A 21618-nucleotide genomic window follows, 5' to 3' on the forward strand; every position below is an offset into this window, starting at 1 on the left:
TCATTTTAATTTTGCATTCCCAACTTGAAAATTGCAACTTATTCTGAGAATAGGTGTAATACTTATTTGTATTATATGTAAGTACCACTGTGTATCCTAATGCAAAACAGTCAGAAATACACATAGGAAACACACACACACACACACACACACACACACACACACACACACACACACACATATATATATATATATATATACATAACAACTCTACATGTACATGTAATAATAGTAAAGGTAGTATAAGTACATACGATTAACTCCACTGTAATGCAAAAGATACCACAGGACGGTGCATTGGTACTAGATCAACATGTCATGTTTATAATGAGTACATATGTGCAATATGGTTTCATATGGTTCACACATAATATACAGTAATACTAGTAGTATGAGCTTAGACAATGTACATAACATGAGACATTACTTGATGTAATATATGTAAGTACCACCGTGTATCCTAATGCAAAACAGTCAGAAATGCACACAGGAAGAAAATAATAACAACATATGCAATGACACATAATAATAGTAATAGGCACATAGTACAAGTACATATGATTGAATGTAATGCAAAAGATACCACGGGACGGTACATTGGTACTAAGTCAACATGTCATGTTTACAAGGAGTGCATAATTATGTATAAACATATTGCTCACTGAAAAAAATAACTAGTAAAATACACTAAGCAAACTAGTAAAACTACTGTCCATACAATCACTACTTTAAAAGTAGTTTTTACTAGGTGTTAAGTAAGTTTACTATTTGTTAACTAGTAATTTAACTAATCAGACAGTAAAATATTACTTCAGTCAATAGTAAATATTAGATGCATTAAGTAGATTTACTAATTTTCCATTAATGTATTGCATTGCCAAAATTACTAGCATTCTAGTAATTTAACTGATAGGACAAGTAAAATCGCCGTTAATCCTTCAAAAAATTGAATACAGAAGATAACATCAAGAACTTTAATCTGAAGTTAAAAGTCGACATGATCTTCTGGTCAATCTTGATTACGATGGGGGATGTATCTTCTGTGGAATTTCTTGAACCTGTAATCAGGATTTCTCAAACTCTTCTTTACACAGGATTGCCAAACAGTCATCAGCATCTAAATAAACAAAAACAGAACAGTGTGTTTAAATGTATTAAGTTGCATATTAAAAAATATCAAGCTGTGTTTAGGATTTCTAATAAATAAACATCAAGAATAAAAAAAAAAAACAGTCATAAGTTCAATGACAAACCTTTTAAGTCAATGTTCCCTATCCAGCATCCCAATAAAAAATGGCGTCTCGCAGAGTAGACCTTGCTGCAGTTTTCGCGGGCAACACGGGTCACGATGCTTACGACGTCATATTTCTAGTTACATCACTATCTTGCTTAGTAAATACATTACTTACTAGTCATGAGCAAGTCTTTACGAGGCATCCTAGTTAAATTAACTAGGTATTTTTTTCAGTGTGGTTTGAACTTTCACATGTTTCATTTTATATTGCTTCTTTAATCAAATCGCAAAGGGCTACGAGTAGATCAGTATTTTCACAACTGAGTAACCATATTAATCTATTCATGTTGTCAAGACTGGAAAAATGTTCACATTGTTGTTTTATAATTTCCTACATGTTCTGCCTGAGTGAGTTATAAGTTAAACATTAAAAAATTAGATGAATTTCATCACCAATTTTACAAGAAGAACACTTTGTGCAAAATCTTAAATGTCTAGGGATTCCTGAATAACGACCTCGTTCTACTGGTAAATTGTGCGCTGATGTACGTAATCTTGCAAGTGCTTTACGTTGTGCAGGTGGTAAGAGTGTTAAGTAGTTTTCAAAAACAAAATTAGTTTTAAATTTAACATAAGTTTCAAGTTTTCCATATTGTAAACTTCTGATATGTCCCCATTCTTTCAAATAATGATTGCATAACAATTCCTTACATTTTTTCTTAAAAATTGATAGGTTATTGATTGCAATATGATTGTTTCTAATTCCAACAATTCCAAATAACTTTTGCACCACACCATACCATGACTGCGATTTTAATGTACAAGCATTATGCTTACTTTGCATGTATGCAGCATTTAGTAGAGGAAAAGAAGTACCCAGATTTTCTAATCTGTTTACATATTTTATTATACTTAGCTTTCTATCAATACCTACAAGAATGGTATTTGCTAATTCTAACAAAAAGTTGCAATACTAACACTATCCTAACTGATTAAATTTTTTTTTTTTTTTAAACTAGAGCAAAGCTCGTTGCAAAGCAACGAGAGGTCTTCCGTCGGAGCTGTGTGACATAAAAACCTTGAACTTGACCATATGTCATAAGACAATGATTACCGTACATGAGTATGTGTGTGTGGGATCTAACTTTCGCCTTCTTTCCCTCTTGATATGTTATACGTAACATCACCCCGGGAAAAATTATTTGAAATACTTATCCAGTGATTTTACAAAAGACGAATACAAGTTAAGTTTTTAAAAAGAAAATAATCAACTGTGACGGGAAGATAAGTACTGTAACGATATAAGTAGTTTAGCTACGCTGGCGATTCTGACTTCTCGTATGTAATTATGAAATAGTTTGAGAATTTAATATATATCATTGAAATGAAGCTATAAAGGTGTACTATAAATTTTTATCGTAAGGTGTTTAATAAATTTATACTACTTTATACTACTCAAGTACATGCGTGTATGATCTCATTCCACGAATCAGTCTTTTGAGGCGCACGTGTATGTGGGATTAAATTCTTTCAGCATTTAACTTTTCAGTCCCAATAATGAAGAAAAAATTACTATTCAAATTTATGAAATTTATGGCTCAGGACATACAATAAAGGTTTATAGCTGTTACCAATATTTTATCATACAACAAAATTATGATAGCATAATATTCAGACTGAAGAGAATAATTCATCGAGTTTGAATTATTTATACATACAAATCCAATAAATTGCTCTCAAATCTTGAATATTTTATTAAACTTTAATATCTCTCTGCGTAAATACATGTAGGTATATTATTGTAGGTATATTATGTACACAGTGCGCACAGAAGTCGCGTATGAATTTCACGCCAGGGGCATGTGTCGAAGTTACATAATTTGGACCAGGAGTTCTGAATCAATGTTTAATCAAAGTCATTGTTTTTAAACAATAAAACAACAAATCATTTGAAATGAGACTGGTCGGCCATGGGTTTCTGAATATCCTATACGCATGTTTAGATTTGGTTTAATCTTGATTATAAAATTTGATTTCAAAACATGTTCAGAAATAATTCGTTATGTTTGTAAAATGTATCCATTTTCTTTTTCACAACGAAGAATTTGAGTAAAGCTTGTGTGTTCAGTTAAAGTAGTGTGAAATCACAGATCGCTAGTCCAGCAGCGATGAATCTTCAATATTAAACACACATTCAATTAGACATGATTGAGAAACGAACTGTATATTAAATTGCAGATTTCAAAATTGATGCCTGACTCAATGCTCTAGAGTTTTGAATTTAAAACAAATCAAACGTTAGACCAGGGATGTATACACAAGTATATACATCCCCGGAAAGACTGAATTATTCGAAAAATCCAATATGATCAAAAACATAACATTCTGTGTTATATTTAGGACGACAATGTTTACTTTGTGTACATGCCCTGGTTCACACGTTTTACTCATATATAACACAATACTCGAGCAAAATATTATGTTTATGAGATCAATAAGATGATAAAGAACAACTTTTCCAGCGAAAGCCATATCGAAATATTTACCGTTTTTGAGTTATAAAGCGAAAACTTTGAAGATCCCCAGATCCCTAATTTAAGAAACCAGCCCCTTTTTAGGGATATCAAAAGAAAGCTCTTAACATTTTGCACAACTTTTGTTCTACACGTCATAACAAAATATTTTTAGTTTAAAAGATACAGAAGAAAATATGTGTAATTTTTTGCTCCTTTAGGCGTCCTAATTTTTTAACCCTGTCAACCACCATTTCGAACGCTGTAATCAAAAAACAAAAAACGATGTGCACAACTACAATGCTCCTACTTTTCATTTTCAATGCATTTTCTGCTCTAGCTTATACAGTCTCGGAGCCTTTGTCTGGAAACCAAAGCCCCTAAAATTTCATTCAAAGGGGAATAACTCGTGAACAGAAAGGAATTTCTGAAATGTAGTACATGATTATAAAATTGTTCTGTAAATTTTATAAACCCTGAAAATTTGAGCAAAATCCATGCAGAAATGGGCGAGATATGAAGCTTCAAAGTTAGCGTCTAGGAAAAAGAAGAAAAAAAGAATAATAAGAATAATCTTAACCAGCACAATCAATAGAAGGTCCTCCGTTGTTACGGAAGACCTTAAAAAATGATGTGTGAAAAGTTGAATGTACTACATGAAAACTGAACAAGTTTAACACAATAATACATTGGTAATGGACAAAAAATATGACAATTTTTCTACGAATAGACTGAACATTGTATTGTTTATGTAGTAATGAATACATGATAAAATGCTACAGTGAGCTATACAGATCATAATTCCAAATACTAAAATTTGTTGCTGAGTCCGCGACCACGACCTCTTCTACCATTGTAACGAAATCTCGACCTGGATCGTCCACGTTCTTGTATCGGAATGTTCAGCACAGTGTGGATGACTCGCTTTATGTTGGCTGCTAACACAGATGTCCCTTTACCAGAGAGGTGGAATTTATCTTCATCAAGGAAGTCCGGGGTAGGATTGCCTATTGCTGTGATCACAATAAGATATTATGTGCAATCTATCTCAAATGTTTCTATCGGTAGAGCCTTGCTCTGCCTTTTTTCTGACAAAAATGTCGGAGAGAGAGAGAGAGAGAGAGAGAGAGAGAGAGAGAGAGTCAAAGTGTTTCCTGTTGCATTGTTTTACAGAATACGACAGATAGGGTACAATTGCGCTTTAAAAAAATGTCTGACATCAGAACATCATGTTATTCATATGGATATCAATATAATGAATCTACGGATTAGAATTTGACACAGGTTCACATGTATATAAATCAATACGTGTAGATACCCCCCCCCCCATCCCAGTTACGAGCTGCCAGAATAAGATCAGTAAAATATTAATTCTTACATATATTATAAATTGCACAATCAGAAACCAAACAATTATTTGCACATTAATTTCTAAAACTTGTAATTTCTAAAACTTATACAAATTGAAATATTTTAGGGCCTATATTATCTTTTTCTGATAGCTCTATATTCATAAAAGAAATTATTCATTGAGCCAATGGCTGAGAGGAAGAGAGAGAGAAGGGGTGGATGTAGACTGTATGACAGCAACCGTTAGGGATATGTATCATACAAACACTATATGACCACAGGAACTCTGCAGACAGCAGAGACACGTCCTGTGTATATTAACATTTTCCCGCGTTTCGTAGTATAGTGGGAAAAATTTGTATTGATGTTCCGAATGTTCTATAATTGTTATGAATGTTTCTATTGGCTTTAGCCAATCAGATGTTAGGAAAGTTAGTGGTCAGTGTAGAACACAAGAATTGGTCATTCTCCAGCCACCTCTCGTGCTTTTGATATAAAATTTTTTAATTTGTATAATTTCTTTTATACACAGACAATTTTGTAGACAAAGATTTATATCTTGCCCAGTTTCAGAGTAATTTTTTGCCATAACGGTTTTTATCTCCGTGTTCCCCTGGGTCTGATGTAAATCGCGAGTAGGAAACCATCCGCATTGTTTTGGTGGATTTAGAATGAGTAATATGTATTATATTGTGTATGGAAGAGCAATTTTCCGGGGAAAGTCACGTTACTGATAGGAACATGATTCACGGTAATTGCCGATGTCCCTCAGATCTCAGGTCAGATCCCTTCTTTGGCTGTTTCATGAGGATGTCCTCTTCCTATTCCTCTCCCCGATCTTCTTGAAGAGCGTGTGTAAGACAGCTGTCTCCGTCACCTTTGATGACTTCCGCTGGTATCTCGTCAGGCCCGCTACTTTTCCGCAATCGGAACTCCTCGAATGTCTACAGAAACTGTAGTATCTGGGGAGTCTTCCCCAGTACGACTTGTTCATTCCCCGAATTGCAGAGGTGGCAGGGGACAGTTTCTTTGGTTTTGAAACATGTGGATAGGGGGTATACACCAAAGTCAGATTATGACAGACTAATGAAAAATCACATTTCCATTTTATGTCAATACTTGTATTTCATATTAGTGTAATTAATAAATTATGACCCTAAATTACATGTAATCTATAAATACTGGTGCTGGTGCACAAAACATGCTCTGAGCAGGTTCCCCTTTTTTGCTTTGATTTTCCCTCATTTGGGCTAATCCGCACCACCCCCACACCATCACAGTACCAAACATGGGGATTTAGACACTGTGCACAATCAAGAACCCTATCTGCCCTTCTCAAAAATCTACCTTTCATATGGGGCCATCCACCTTCCCTCACAGCTACAGACCTTTTGCTAGACCCTGCAGGTTTTCACCGGAATTTCTTCAGCAACTGACCATGTGTCTTAGTTTCGTATTTGCACCCATCTATATGCTAGGAATCATGGTGACACCTACATGTTGTATATCAACATTTTTACTAAGCACTCAGCTACATTTGACATGCATCCTAAAATTATTGTATACATTTTTACACATGTAATATCACTTCAAATACGGGGTAATTCCATTTTTTGAAAAAGTTGACCGGGCCTATAGTGCGAAACTGTCCCCTGCTACCAGAGGAGCGACTTCCGGCAGCACGAAGAGATTTCCCGCGGTTATGATATATGGCAGACGTTTAGCAGGACCTACTCGTAGCTGAGACTGACAACAGGCAGAGTCGTGGGATCCATGTTTTATGTAGATACTATAGATACTTTATTTATGTTTTATGTATATACTGTAATCAATACTATAGATACTTTAAAACTATGATTTCAAGACTGATCCGAGATTCGGTGAAGGTGTCATGCAGTCCAAATATTTAGCCAAGCCGAGTCTCAGTCGAGATTACTGTTGTGACACGGGGCCTCGGTTTTTGTGGTCTCATCCGAAGGACCGCCCCATTTAGTTGCCTCTTACAACAAACGACAAGGGGTACCGATGACCTATTCCATGTCTGGTAATTTACTTTTAGCTTCAGCCGATTCTAGCAATTAATGTGCACTTAGGTGACACTGCTGTTCACTTCAATAAGTTACTTGACTATTAAACCAAATTTGTTACACTATTAATGCTGCAACTTACCGTCTAAGTATGTAAATTCCATAAAATAAACTATTGCTAAATTTTCCGTTCAAATGATGACTTCCATAGCGTAATATTTTATCTCCCGAAATTGAAGAGTTCCAATAGTTTGTTTTTTAAATTAGCGATATACAAGATATACTGTATCAGTAACTAGATAATAGAGCCTATTAGGAACTCTTCAATTTCAGGAGATAAAATGATATTGTGCCATGGAAGTCATAATTTGAACGGAAATTTTAGGAGTTTCATACCTAAACGGTAAGCAATGCAAAATCAATAGTGATAGAGAGTTAGTTTAACAGTCAAATCACTTATATGAAGCAAACGGCAGTGTCACTTAAGTGCACATTATAATTGCTAGAACCGACCGAAGTTGAAAGTAAATTTCCAGACATGAATTATGAAGGACTGCTCCGAGTTTCGGTGATGGCATCAGTCTAAATATTCAGCCAAGCCGAATCTCAGCCGAGATTAGTCACAACAGGTGTGGCACGATAAAGATCCTTTCCTGCTCAAAGGCCATAAGCGCCGAGCATAGGCCTAAATTTTGAAATCCTTCATCAGCAATGGTGACTTATCCATATGAGTGAAAAATCCTCGAGCAATACAACCAACCATCCAACTGTAGCGGACACGATAGAGGGAACTTGTACTGCCTAATCAATCTACCCACTGACAACATTGTATTCTTGTTTCTCTCTCTCTCTCTCTCTCTCTCTCTCTCTCTCTCTCTCTCAATGTACCTTTACCCAAGACTTACATGTACATCTATATCATGTTCATTTTGTATTTCTCTACACTGTAATTCAGTTTAAGAGAATAAAGATATTATCACTGTCATTGCCTCGCTAGTGAGCTAGCTTTTCTAGTGATGTGGTACAGTCTCCCTCTTGATCACTCAAGTAAAGCAACGTTCGGCGAGCGTGATCAGCACTTGGCTGGGTAACCGCTACACGTTACACAACCTTGTCCCGCAGCTTCCTTCGTCTTTTCTGATCTTCGTCTGTGACGGTGTGGTCTTCTTACCTCTGCTGCTCTTTATATAACAGTAGACTATTAATTACCCATAGGAAATGAAATCCTGAAATTGTACAGTCCTGCTTCGTGATTATTGTTTCCGAGAACCGGTATGATTCTTTGATATGTAACACCTACTGCAACAAGACATCTCAATTTTGAAGGTCGTATCTGAATTGAAATAGAAGCTCCGGGATGCCTTAGACCGACATGACATATTTACAAAATGATAAGTATTAGATTAAAACAGGAAGACGTTGTCAATCATAAGTCTACCATATTTAAAAGTTTCATTCCATATGAGAGTAAAATTACTAAAAGATTCTGGCTAGAAATAGACAGAACAGTCGCTACCTGTACTTCATCATTCAAACACATGCATCATTGGCATGTTTTATTGTTGCCAGAAATAAATACCCATGAAATAAATGCATATAAAGTAGGGAATTAGCCCAACAGTAATTAAGACCGGATATATACTGTACCATTACAAAAATATGGAATACCATTTAGAACTCAGCATACATCATCATGATTGTGCTAGTATAATCGTTGTAAAAGGTCTATTAAAAGTTTACGTCTATGTTCACATGCTGAAGATATTTAAAAATATATTATATATATGTGTGTATACGATATATGTATCTGCATGTACTCAGCCTTCGGTGACAATCTAGAACGATTATGGTTGAGCTTTTTGTAAAGACTAAAACCAGATCCGAACTAATAGGTTTTTTTCTTGTTCCTTTGATTTGCAGTGGTGAATCCAGAGGTCTCATTTAAAGTCACCATTCTGCAAATTATATGGTTGCTGTAATGATATATGCAAATACAAGCTATCGATGGGTCGATTGCTCTCTGACGTGTTTCATACCAATTCTTAGGTCGCTCTTTACATACTGATTTTGACTACGGATTAATCCGTTTATCTCACCAAAATATTGAGATCATGGCGGAATGTGACCTGTCAGCAAAGGATGCTTACTCCTCCTTGGCACCTGATCCCACCTCTGGTATTCCCAGGGGTCCGTGTTTGCCTTTCTCTTAATTTTGTATTTTTCATAAGATGTATAAGATTGATCACTGTTCGTTATTTTCACTTGTTCGTCAGATGAACAGAATTAAAGCGTATTGGATAAATAGGATTATGATACAAATGCTTGAGAATTTGGGGATCTAGCTGTGCTCGCCAAACAGTAGCACCGTCAACATATTGATATAATGGAGATGATAGCAAGAGATTGTACTGTAGGACAGAATCAATTCATGTAAAATATCCACATCTATACAACCACATACACTGTACATTTAATGCTTATACCAATATCAACATCTATACAACCACATACACTGTACATTTAATGCTTAAACCAATATCAACATCTATACAACCACATACACTGTACATTTAATGCTTAAACCAATATCAACATCTATACAACCACATACACTGTACATTTAATGCTTAAACCAATATCAACATCTATACAACCACATACACTGTACATTTAATGTTTATACCAATATCCACATCTATACAACCACATACACTGTACATTTAATGCTTAAACCAATATTAACATCTATACAACCACATACACTGTACATTTAATGCTTAAACCAATATCAACATCTATACAACCACATACACTGTACATTTAATGTTTATACCAATATCCACATCTATACAACCACATACACTGTACATTTAATGCTTATACCAATATCAACATCTATACAACCACACACACTGTACATTTAATGCTTATACCAATATCAACATCTATACAACCACACACACTGTACATTTAATGCTTATACCAATATCAACATCTATACAACCACACACACTGTACATTTAATGCTTATACCAATATCAACATCTATACAACCACACACACTGTACATTTAATGCTTATATCAACATCTATACAACCACATACACTGTACATTTAATGCTTATACCAATATCAACATCTATACAACCACATACACTGTACATTTAATGCTTATCCCAATATCCACTTTGTAATGAAGTTCTTTTGGATTTTGTGTCGGTAATAGAGAAAATGATAAATCGTAGAATAAATAAAAAGAAAATTTATTTAACAATAAGATAAGAAATATAGAGATGTTTGAAAAAACACAAAGAAATCACACTTTCACATACACACACCCATACTCTCTCACCGAGAAAGAAAATATAAATTGGTATAAATAAACCTGGCAATATTGACAATCAATATAACGTATAACTGTCAAGACAATTCAATAGTCCATACAACAAATATGTCATTCCAGGCTGAAAATGTAACTGGTAATAAATGTATTACAAAATGGTTCAAATAGTAGCAAATTTTGATAACTACAGAAAAAGTTAAACAGTAGTAAATTACGTTTTGTAAATACAAAATTTCTCAAATTCCTTTTTGATAAAATGTTAATTTACTGAAACTCAGTATGAAAGTTTGGCTACTCAGCACAATTCAATTTAACGCCACGTCACACTTGGCACCACCAGGCCTCCATACAGCGGGAACAGCCCCTCCGCTTCAAGTCCCGGACTCACAGGTCTCTCACTGAACAACGATACTGGGTATAACGCCGACTTCAAACCAATGGCAACACTAGTCCCACAAAATAATTGCCGAGTCCACAACGTGGAACACCCATGTACAGCGCTGTCTCACGTTCTGATTCCCACGCTGAGCACCTTCTGAAACGCTGAGAGTACTGCCTGATATGACCCAGATAGCTTCTTTTAAAAAAAACCTCTGCACTGAAATAGCAATTACTTAACCCTATACACAAAGCGACTTGGTTAACAACAAAATTGAAAACACAATACACGAGAAAATTAACCCGAAACCTCGCAAATAACTCGCACAAAAAATAGCTTACCGGCTGGGAAAAACCAATGTCCACACAGTAAAATGTTTGTCTCTCTGGCTACCCATTACCCATTACCCAGACTAACTTCTGGAATTCGCCAAGAAAAGACCCCTGCTGGACAACATGAAAACATGGCCGCACGCTTGACAAACAGCCGCTACTCTGCCTGACCAAACCGGTATACTAAAAATAGCCTTATCGACCAACACTCACACTACGGAAACACCTTACAAGCATAAACAACTATTTACAGACAACACCACAAAAACTAAAAATTAACTTCATCACACACTTCCATACAGCCACATACATTTAATGCTTATACCATATGTAAGGACTGCAAACATATAATACATCAAAATGTAAATAGAAATGGAAATCAACCACTACTCATATTTACCTATAACAAGCACATATTATAGGCATATAACAGATCAATTCTGCGAGTGTGAATTATAGTAATTAAAAAGAGACGCTGCTGCAAGGCTGCGAGTTATCCACTTTTATCCAATGTAGGATATACAATATCGTTTCCATGCATAGATTTGTCAACATGTAATTTTCACATTGATATCCAGTGACTGTACAGTTATTCTCCAAATATGAATCTACTAAGGTTGTTTAAGACATTTCATCTTTATGCACAATTCATCAACTAATATCAAATTATCTGGAATATGTCTGTCGTTGAAAAGAAGACAATTTGCTGAAATGATGGGAGGGGAGGGGGTTGGGATTTATTTGAAAGTGCAGTGCATGCTTATGGACATTTTAAAAAATCTATTTGATCGTGAAAGGTGAAGATAACGAACATTGATCAATCTCATAACTCTTAATAAGCAACACAAAATAGATAGTTGGGCAAACACGGACCCCTGGACACATCAGAGGTGGGATCAGATGCCTAGGAGGAGTAAGCATCCCCTGTCGACCGGTCACACCCGCCGTGAGCCCTATATCCTGATCAGGTAAACGGAGTTATCCGCAGTCAAAATCAGTGTGCCAAGAACGTCTATTTCTTTCTTCGCATTTCAGTTTATCGGAGGAAATTCTAAATTTTGTCAAGTTCTCGCTTTGCGCTCAAAATTATTTAGAATTGATAAATATGGTGGTAGACCAAAGTCTTGTTGATTTGTACGACACTTGTCCAACTTTCCGCTCAAAGACACTTGCTTTTCTCTTGAATCAAGTTTCAAGAAAAAGTTGTTTGCATTGATGTGGATACACTCAAATTGGACTGTGTTAGTGGAAGTCTGAATGTCTGACAATATCAATCAAACCAAACCATGGTGGCTATTTCTGTCAAAATTTTATTTAGAAGTTGAGAAGTCGGTCTTCAATAAGGGATAAATGTTACCTATATATAATCTGTGCCAATAATCTAGAATTTGATGAACAATATTGAAACTCAATGGATGTCTTGAGCAGCAAATTTAGTACTTCTGTTGCTTATGCTTAATATATTGACAAAACTTGAGATTTATCATAAGGTAACTCCACATACAATTCATCCAAATGAAATGGTCTATTCTCAAACCATGCAGTAAAAGTATTAACACGTCTTTTTCCAAACCATTCTGTCTCTCACTACCACCTTGACCTTATTTCAGCTTCTCCATCCTGCAATCCTTCTTTTCCCTTCTGTTGCCCTTTAGGTTGTTTTTGTTCTCTGTCGTGCCCTTTCCTTTCTGTTGTCAACCCTAACACCGCCTCACAGTCGTTGTCACAATATCTCTTCAGCATGTATCCTATCCAGTTCTATCGGCGTCTCCTCAGCTCTTTGCTTTCCTGTCCACCCTGTCTGCCGCTTCCCTGTTTATCTCCATCTGCTGTCACCTTATGCCTTAGCTGCAGAACTTTAGCTCTCTGAGATTGGGACAGATCAGAGAGCTACATATCCAACACGTATAAAAACTTTCGATTTACGGCGCACAAAAAAATGCGCACGGTTGAGGCCTCATATCGTTGTATTCTTGTATTGCCGTCTCATAAATTTAATATCAAAAAATTCCCAACATATTTTCCTACTATATAAGGCCTCAACCGTGCGCATTTTTTGTTTTTATAAAGGGTTCGATCTGTCCCAATATTTTCTCAGAGAGCTACAGTTCTGCAGCTACTTATTTCTAGGATCTTCCGCAAGCTTTTGAACTGAAATCTATTTTCTTCTCCTCGGACTTTGTCACCTTCCATGTTTCGCTTCCATATAACAGCACTGACCTCAATAGCGACTTGAAAAGCTTGAACTCTCTCTCTATTTCACTAGACTCTCTCTCTCCATTTCACCAAACTCTTCTCTATCCTCTTCACCAGATTATCTGTCCTCTTCACCAGAATCTCTCTCCATTTCACCAGACTCTCTATCCTCTTCACCAGATTCTCTGTCCTCTTCACCAGATTATCTGTACTCTTCACAACACTCTTTCTCTTCTTCACCAGATTATCTGTCCCCTTCACCAGATTATCTGTCCTCTTCACCAGACTCTCTATCCTCTTCATCACATTCTTTCTCTTCATCAGATTCTCTCTCCACTTCACCAGACTCTGTCCACTTCACCAGATTCTCTGTCCTCTTCACCAGACTCTCTCTCCACTTCACCAGACTCTCTCTCCACCTCACCAGATTCTCTCCACCTCACCAGATTCTCTCTCCACCTCACCAGATTCTCTCTCCACCTCACCAGATTATCTCTCCACTTCACCAGATTATCTCTCCACTTCAATAGATTCTCTCTCCACCTCATCAGATTCTCTCTCCACCTCACCAGATTATCTCTCCACTTCAACAGATTCTCTCTCCACCTCACCAGATTCTCTCTCCACCTCACCAGATTCTCTCTCCACCTCACCAGATTATCTCTCCACCTCACCAGATTCTCTCTCCACCTCACCAGATTATCTCTCCTCCTCACCAGATTCTCTCTCCACCTCACCAGATTCTCTCTCCTCCTCACCAGACTCTCTCTCCACCTCACCAGATTATCTCTCCTCCTCACCAGACTATCTGTCCTCTTCCATTATAATGATCATGTCGCCACTCCTCGTGTCAATGTTGGCGTCGTATAGGAGTTCCTAGTCTTCCCAATATCTGTCTAGTCTGTTTATAAAGGTGCTTTAGATGGTGTTGTCACTATCTCTTCCAATATCTGTCTAGTCTGTTTGTAAAGGTGCTTTAGATGGTGCTGTCACTATCTCTTCCAATATATGTCTAGTCTGTTTATAAAGGTGCTTTAGATGGTGCTGTCACTATCTCTTCTGGTAAATTATTCCAAATTTTTGCTATACGTAGAGTGAAGTACTTTTTCTTGGCTCTGAGTTACGTTGTTGAGGCTATATCTTCAGTGATTTGCCCCCTTTCCCCTGACGTTCTTCCAAAGTGTTATTTTGCTTACTTCTGGGCCATGGTATTGGTGAATTATTTTGTAGAGTTCTATCATATCTCCTCTTATTCTTCGATACGCTACTGTTGGTAGTTTTATAGCAAAAATTGGGGCTATTTGCATTAAACAAAATTGTACGAGATAGAGTTAGGATATATTTGGTGTTATCAAGAGAATGCAACTTCTAAACTTTTCTTTCCTGTTATAAAACAGAGTTTGACTGATATGTTTGTTCAAAGTTTAGTTGAACAAATTAATTGTTCTTCAAAATGTATTGTGACAATTCGGAAATTCCTACTCCGCCTTTGGGTATTCTAAATGTTATAGTTTTCCCGCTAGATGGCGTTTTTGTAAGTAGTATATAAGCGGGAGATTTCGGGCGGTAAGCTGTTGATGTAGTGACGGCACAGAGAGAAGATGTGGAATTAGAAAGGTAATTTTATTTTATACATTGCAATTGTTTTTAACATTATACAAAGCCTTAGACGTGACTGCACAAGTCTTTCCTGGCTTTGTATGAATATTAAATAATTGTAATACCGCGCTGAAAGGGCTGGAGCTAGAAAGAGCCGAGCTGAAAGAGCCGGAGCCACGAAGAGCCAGAGTCGGAAAGAGCGACGATAGCCGAGCTGTATGAGCCGAGCTCAGAGAGATAGAACCAGCTGCATCAGAAATCCTGTACATACTTAATTCAAGACAAATTGTCAAGTTTTTCTTGTACCAATCATTATATGTATATATTGAAATAAAATATTAGTTCCTCATAAAGTTAACTGAGGGTGCCCATCCGCTTCTTACTGTTCATAGATTTTTTTGGGGTTGCACACTACAGTATTATTTACAAACAAGTTATTGATCACTTTTCGTTACAGTATTACCTTTGTAAACCTATACCTAATATGTATAAAAGGCACTTTATCGAATTAGACTATCCTCTCACAATCTTGAAATTAAAACAGGCCGCCATAACAATATACTTAGAGAAAATAGAACATGTAAATTTTGTAAAAATGACGTAGAGGACGAATACCACTTTATATTAATTTGCCTTCATTACGAGGAATTTCGTCAAAAATATATCAAAAAGTATTAATGGCAAAAACCATATGTTTTCAAATTTGTACAATTATTTAAGTGTTCATAATGTACACGAACTTTGTAATTTAGGGAAGTATTTACGTCTTTGCACTTAAAGTGCGAGAAAACCTTGTTTAAAGGTTATTCTCCATTGCTTGCTTGAATTTGTACACCGCCATACAATGTCATTTTTATGTATTTATGAAACTGATGTGATAAGACATATATCTTAAGCAATAAAGAGAGTTAATCACACGATGCGAAGTAATGAATAATTAATAACATTTACGAAAACGCCTACCGGTGTAGTAAGCCGTCACGTCGATTTTATCAAATTACCACTCCCTCCCACCTATCCTTGGTACAATATATTTGAGTTTGATTATCACCAAATCCTGAAACAAAACGATCAATAGAGATGTGACGCCTAAATAGTCGTTATGACAACATAGTTATTTGAAAATCAGCGACAGTAAGTGTACGTTTAAAAAATTAGAAAAGTTCACAAATGTGTATGTTTTGTTTTCCTTTGAGAAGTTCATTTAATATGGAATATGTAAGACTCTAAAGTGCGATGGTCACTCCAAAGTGCGATGGTCTGCGCCAAAATGCGATGGTTTGTTAACGTTACGGACCCCGAAGTGCGATGGTCACGCCAAAGGCCGATGGTGCGGAGTTCAGTAACGTTTGTGACGTGACGTCATTCTTAATGTCTTTCAAAATAAAACCAAAGAAATTCAACATGGACGACAGTAACGGCAAGGTTTACTTTGTTGAGGATTGTGAGGACGGCAAAGTACATTTGTTGTCGAACTCTCTACTTCGCCCAAACATTCTTTAATTCATAATCATTTATTACTTTGACGTACGCGTAATAAATTTCTGGGGGTATGCTATATAATGCAAAACATTTTATACGATTTCGCGTTGGAAAATTTTGTGTTCAATAACACGACAACTAAATGGTAATGAAATAAGTCCTTATCCTTATTTTTTGTGCATGGATTTTGCACTGATATTTTGGTGAAACAACACACGGTTGGTTCAGTCTGTACGAACTGTCGTTTACAAACCAATGGATTTCGGCGTGTCACACCATCGCACTTTGGCATATCAGACCATCGCACTTTGGCGCATGAGTGTGGACCATCGCACTTTGGCGTGACCATCGCACTTTGGAGTCCTACAAATATGTGCAATTGCTCTTTCATGTACAACACAAAGAGAACTCTTCTTTCGCGCAAATATCGACATCCCACGCCGAAAATGCATGTATATAGAGGTACGGAATCCATTTACAAAATGTCTATGTCGTGGCCTTTCCTCCTCTGAATGTATCATTTTATTGTCTCAGTTATAGAAGAAAGGGTGATTTACACTGCAGTAGGAGGGAGGGACGTGCTCTTGACCTAAAAATTTCAACCAATTTCCGATTATCGTGTGCAAAATTGAAGAAGAAGAAAAACAACAAAACATACAAGCTTTTTTTAAAATTGAAAAATCTTATATATTTTCCTTTTTAATCGTTTTATTTTGATTGGTATTTTCGTATACATGCATTACATGTATATCAACCTGCACTATGAACGGTAGGTTCGAAACTAATACTAACTACATAATCACGAGGGTGATGGTGGGGTTAAAATGATCGAGTGAGTTGTGAATTCCGAATTCCGTGTAGTAACAAATAGAGATATTAGTCCAATGAACACGCGCTGTATATAAGATTTACTCTTTTTAAATATATGTATTTATCTTCAATTCTAAATTATTGCGCGCATTGATTGAATTGTTGCTGAATTGATGAACGCTACTGTTGAATTGCTGTTCTATTTAAATGAAATTATGATGCCAACAACTGAATTGAAGAGAACAATAATTCAATTAATTAATGCACACCATAATTGAATTATTACAATCTTCAATTGAATGAATGACATCATTAATTCAATTGATGCGCACATCAATATAAATGATTTAATGATCCCTTTAATTGAAGAAATGTTTAATTATGTACAACTATTTTGTATAAGGAATTGATATACACATGGATTCTTTTGAAGAGAGCAACAATTCAATTATATAGATAATTAATTCAATGGTAGATACGTTGAACTGAAGATATCTCTTATTGAAAATAATTGCTCTCTCAAAAACAATTATTGCGCGCATCAAAATAAAAAATAAAAATGTTAAAATCTCATTTTGTTCTGTGGTGGATGACTGTACACATGTATGTGTTTGTATCTTATTTTACAAATAACGCATGTTTGGTTGAGCTGCTGAATAAGAACACGTGACTATCAGAATTTTCTTATAAATCCTCACATGCTCCATTCCGCCTAAACCAGTAATGACTCTCGATCTAGACTTTGAATGCCTGTTGTCAACAATTCCATCCCTAAATGGTTCTGTTATATCAGGTGCTAATAAGGACACTCCTTTGTCTATCAGTTTGTCATCATCGTTAATTAGCAGATCAGATGAAGGACAACCTATAAGATACAGGAGCGACGTGAAAGCTGTGACCGATCTTGTTGAACACTGAGTGGTGACCGATCTTGTTTAACACTGTGGTGACGGATCTTGTTGAACACTGAGTGGTGACCGATCTTGTTGAACACTGAGTGGTGACCGATCTTGTTGAACACTGAGTGGTGACCGATCTTGTTTAACACTGTGGTGACCGATCTTGTTGAACACTGAGTGGTGACCGATCTTGTTTAACACTGTGGTGACCGATCTTGTTGAACACTGAGTGGTGACCGATCTTGTTGAACACTGAGTGGTGACCGATCTTGTTGAACACTGAGTGGTGACCGATCTTGTTGAACACTGAGTGGTGACCGATCTTGTTTAACACTGTGGTGACGGATCTTGTTGAACACTGAGTGGTGACGGATCTTGTTTAACACTGTGGTGACGGATCTTGTTTAACACTGTGGTGACGGATCTTGTTTAACACTGAGTGGTGACCGATCTTGTTTAACACTGTGGTGACGGATCTTGTTTAACACTGTGGTGACGGATCTTGTTTAACACTGTGGTGACGGATCTTGTTTAACACTGTGGTGACGGATCTTGTTGAACACTGAGTGGTGACGGATCTTGTTTAACACTGTGGTGACGGATCTTGTTGAACACTGAGTGGTGACGGATCTTGTTTAACACTGTGGTGACGGATCTTGTTGAACACTGAGTGGTGACCGATCTTGTTTAACACTGTGGTGACGGATCTTGTTTAACACTGTGGTGACGGATCTTGTTTAACACTGTGGTGACGGATCTTGTTTAACACTGTGGTGACGGATCTTGTTTAACACTGTGGTGGCGGATCTTGCTCGTAGTGTTATAAAAGATTGTATCACAGAAGTGGAGGCCCATTCCTGACTCATAAGGTGGGCGGTGTTTTCTAGTTTCTAGTTTCTCTCTCTAAATATTGTTGAAGGGTATAAGTCTTTATTATTTACTTTCCCAATGTTTTGCCTGTTGTAATGTGGTACAGTTGTAAACCAAGGGCAATATTATATCGTTTGGGTCCGAAATATTCTTTAATAGTAAATTCCAACCCAAGTGATACAATTGCCTGTTCTGTAACCAAAGTGCGTATGAATATTGATAAATAACACGCCTATTTGAACTGTTGGGACTTTCGACAAATTAAAAGTAGAATGTAAATACAAAAGTAATAAAGTTCGTTTTTAAAAATACATGAGGGTATGAACTGTATCACATTACATCTGTATGCTTTTCATGAAGCGCTAGTTACGCGCTTTCAATTTTTAAAAGTTATCATTCTAAAATGATTTTTATGTCAATATAGATATTGGTATGGTGAATTTTCATAAAAGTTAATTTATTTGACAAAACAAAGAGAGATATTTCTATAATTTGGGTTAAAGATTACGTATTTCACAATAGAAATCAATGGAAAACGGAAAATAGTTTCAAAACATCTCCCGGTGAAACACAAATTCCTTTTTACAGGTATTAAATGGTTATATATTCATACCAATAAGCATATGACGTTTTAATGCCCGGTTTCAAGGAGGAGATTTTTTTTTACCCCTAATCAAATGGAGTTGAAATTAAACGCAATTAATTAACGCCGGTATTAAAGTTAATGATCAATTACTAATGAATTCTACTTTGTATTTAATAAAGTCTTATTAGCAAATTTGCTAAGATTTTTAAGGTATACGAGTTGAAAATGTAGGCAGGAATCCAGAGTTAGCGTGCCTACATAATGTAGTTCTTTCATTTTTGAAAATACACGCTTCAAGCAAGTAACATTATATAATGACCCGTTAATAAACGACCTCAGAGGTCATTTTTCAACAGATGTTTGATCAACTTTCAACGTTGAAATTTGACCCAGACCGCTAATGAACGACTATCCACAGCATGAAATTTTGACAGTTGTTGAAAAATGACCCGTAGAGATTATTTCTGGTGGTATCAAATTTCAACATTGAAAAAGACCCTCAATGTACATAATGTTTCCTGTACAGTTCACATATCGGGCAAGTTGTGGGATCATATTTCAACATTGAAAATTGACCCCAAATATACACAATGCTTCTCTCAATCAGGTAGTGAGGGGGAATTTTCAACATTAAGAAAATGCCCTAAATATACAAAAGATTTTCCGTACAGTCCATATTTAGGTCTAAAGTGGTGGGGATTATATTAAAAAATGACCCCAAATATACAAAATACACCGATTCCTTCGTGTAGCTTGACCGGCGACATAAATCATTATAAAATCATAAATCATTATCAAACAATCATTATACCCCCTGCAACAAAGTTGTGGGGGGTATACTAGAATCAGGTCCGTCTGTCCGTCCGTCCGTCCGTCCATCTGTAGACGCAATGGTTTCCGGGCTCTAAAGCGTTATCCTTTCCACCTATAGTCACCATATCATACACATGTACTACCCATGGGACGAAGATGTTCCCTATCGATTTTGAGGTCAAAAGGTCAAAGATCAAGCGCACTGGACATCTAAGTAGCAATATGGTTTCCAGGCTCTAAAGATTTATCCTTTCCACCTACAGTCACCATATCATACACATGTACTACCCATGGGACGAAGATGTTCCCTATCGAATTTGGGGTAAAAATGTCAAAGGTCAAGCGCACTGGACATCGAAGTAGCATTATGGTTTCCGGGCTCTAAAGCGTTATCCTTTCCACCTACAGTCACCATATCATACACATGGGCTACCCACGGGACGAAGATGTTTCCTATCAATTTTGGGGTCAAAAGGTCAAAGGTCAAGTGCACTCCTAGAGAAGAGACTACCCAAGGTTTTGTTATGCCCTTTCTTTTCTACACTCAGGAAAGAGGTAATTTATACCTATTACCAACACCCTTTGGGAGATTGGGGTAAGCGGGGGGTATTCTTAGTGAGCATTGCTCACAGGACCTCTCGTTTGTAATGACTTATTTGGCAAATACGCAGTCTTATTAAAACACATTGCCAAGTCGTGATAAATTTGTTATTTAAAATAATGATAATAATAAAATCTAAATGAAATGTTGATAATAAAAAAGATTTTGTACAATGCAGTAAACTTTCTGAAATTTTGACTTCTATGATTTCATTGGTCAATTTCATTAAACCCCTGACACGAACTTTAACGGGACGTCAGCAGATTTATTTAAAAGAGAGCTTAATTGGTTTTATTCATATTTGTAAATACCATTACATACAATTGTGTAGAAACATTATTAAGTAAATTACCAGTTATTTGTACATGCGTTTGTTGAATGATGCACACATTGCCAGATATGTAGTGTCATGTTGACGTTGAAAACGTCTAATCATCATTTCTACCCTACACGTCTTCAAAAGTCTAGTACGTAGCGCAATGGTCCGAATTTGACAAATCATGTATGTTTTGAAATGATAAATATCATATTTCAATACTAAAGATAAAAATTAAGTTTATGGAGCAAAGTCGATTGGGGTTGTT

The sequence above is a fragment of the Ostrea edulis genome, chromosome 2 (genome assembly GCF_947568905.1).
Source record: "Ostrea edulis chromosome 2, xbOstEdul1.1, whole genome shotgun sequence".
NCBI lineage: Eukaryota > Metazoa > Mollusca > Bivalvia > Ostreida > Ostreidae > Ostrea > Ostrea edulis.